The following is a 2539-nucleotide window of genomic DNA, read 5'->3' on the forward strand; positions in this document are numbered from 1 at the left end:
AAAGTAAAAAGAGTGGGGTTATGAAAAAGAACAGAACAACCTCCCAACGTGAGGCTTCATCCTAAGGCCCTCATAAGACACCGGCTGCGATAGCCGGGCGACGACATTCTCGATTTCTCCAGTGCACCGTGGTGATAAGGCAAGAATCGCTGGTGCTTAGAACGCCACCTTCAACTGTCCGCGCCTGAAGCGTAGATGAGACTCGAGGAAGACATCACTCTTGTTCAAATAAAAAAAAAAAAGATAGGATAAAGTAAAATGATCCGCGCCCAACGTGGGGCTCGAACCCACGACCCTGAGATTAGGAGTCTCATGCTCTACCGACTGAGCTAGCCGGACTTTTTTTTTTTCTTTATTTCCTGACGTCACCGTGCTCTACAGCCATTCTGCTTTTCCATATGCTGTGGAGAGCCAGTAGCATCAAAAGATCCAACGGTGTATCATTGTTCGCTTCTACTGGCAAGAATCGGATACCATGTGGGCTTATGGGTAGTTCTTTTTTAAACTAGCCGGGCGATGGTGTCCATTCTTCCTTCAGTGTATTTTCTAGTTAAGGTATTAATCAAAGGGGCATAAAATGTTATTTCTTGTAGTTAGAGGTGTAAATAAGGCTCGAACAAGACCTGTTCAAATGAAAAAATTGGAAATTGTTGACAATGAAGCAAGAAAATAAGCACCTAACGTGGGGATCGAACCCGAGACCCTGTTATTAAGTCTTGTAACCTACCGACTACTGGTAGAGCATAAATACCAAATAGAGTAATTATCAGATACCTTTGTGCGTAGGAACGAGCTATGTAGAGAGAGAATATTTACAAATTTGCCAGCTAGGGCTCTTTAGGCGAAATAACTTCTATATTGTACTAGAATGCTGTGGTACGCACGTCTAAAAGCAAACATGCAACTAAACACAACGACTCGGCTAAGAGAGTGAGAAGAGAAGGCAAGAAGCAGCGGAAGCCAATATGGCAGAAGGTCACTTTCATCGCAAGTGTCCCTCAGCTTGAGCATCACTTGGCCGAAATGGGGAGGGGAAAGGGGTATGGTAGGCTCAGCATTTCGATACAGCATGCCCATATGTCAAAGGCTCTACGACTCAAGTAGACAAAATCAAGGCACTTAAGCTTCGCCTTAAATCTAGACGCGATAACGCCTTTAACACTGCCTTTTTATTACGTGATCGTTTCCAGAACGTTCTCATTTAGAATATTTAATTTTTAAAATTAGTGTTACTGTAGCGTTAGTATAACATCCAAAAACATACGTTAGTAACTCGTACGCACCAAAACGAGTTCACCAGTTGTCCGCTCAATACGCTTGATATCAATTACCATTTGTGGTCTGCTGAGTCTGCAGAAACAACTGAGAATTTTTCTCTAATTAATGCAAAAGTATTAGCGAGCTATGTTGGCACCGGAAGTGTATGCAAAATGTGCCTCTAGGAGTTAGTACCCTCTTGAGGTCATCATCAAGTGACATCACCAGTCAATAACCGGATGGACGTTGTAAGCCATGGTATAAATAAGTGCTGTATGCATCATCGAGTCATGAGTCATTAGGCATGTGGCATGAAAGTGTTGAGTCATGAGTGATGTGGCTCATGGGTTATGAGACAAAAAGGTGCTAAGCCACAACGTCGTCGAATTGTATCATAGGAGGTCGAAGAATGGCGGTCGGGTCTTAACGGACTAAGTAAGTAGATGAAGAAAAACGTCTACTTGGAGCCACAAAAGTGGCGCCAACACTAATGCTTTCGCATTCTCCCAATACATTTTCTGGAGTAATCGCCAGTTTTTGATTCCAAAAATGCAATATTGTTCAGGGATATTATGCTATGGGATTTGAAAAAAAAAAAAAAAAGACAATTTGATACCGCATTCTATCGCCACCGCAATGCACTGTCATTTTTTTTTTTATGTACCTTCGGACATGCTATCTCTAACTGGATTTACACAGCCTATAAAAAACGTACATAAGGAACGGATATGCTGAATCAATTTCTTCTAAAAATTATGACTTCATTAGGATGATCGTTCATTTAAGGAAATAGTATGCACAGGCCGAGTTCGAACAGGTGTGGCACTCACTCTTAGTGATGTGGTTTGCACCACCTTTTGTCTAGAGGTTTGTTTAATAGATGCTTCGTACTCAGCATCGAGTATAGTTCTGACCATGTTTTCCTAATAATCTACGCATAGTTCATGAACACGTTGTTTCAGTGTAATAAATATAATGCTGAGAAAAACGAACTCTTCGTATTTTACATGTTGTATGCCCCCCTGCCATGTAAAGGGCCTGGTTTCGCAACCCAAAACTAATTCGTATTTTTTCTAACACATTATTGGGTTACGGCTAACAATTCTGGTGTGCGGCAGTGGTTTTCTCTTGAACGAGCCCAGAACGCTATCACGTAAAAATTTCATAAGGTTTGTGATTACGTTGATTGACCATAAGTATCGCTCACTGTGGGAGTTCAAAAAAGACTTTCTTCAATGTCCCTTAAAGAAAGTCTCGAAATGAAATTTAATTTATGTAACCG

The 2539-nt window shown here is 41.3% G+C and overlaps 1 non-coding gene across 1 annotated transcript; it reads right to left on the reverse strand.

Annotated features, from left to right (window-relative positions):
* Positions 1–266: 266 nt before the first annotated feature.
* Positions 267–339, reverse strand: TRNAR-CCU (transfer RNA arginine (anticodon CCU)). The gene has a single exon. It is a non-coding gene; the product is annotated as a tRNA-Arg (tRNA).
* Between the last annotated feature and the right edge of the window lie 2200 nt (positions 340–2539).

The sequence above is a fragment of the Amblyomma maculatum genome, chromosome 3 (genome assembly GCF_055883805.1).
Source record: "Amblyomma maculatum isolate TAMU_Amacu chromosome 3, ASM5588380v1, whole genome shotgun sequence".
NCBI lineage: Eukaryota > Metazoa > Arthropoda > Arachnida > Ixodida > Ixodidae > Amblyomma > Amblyomma maculatum.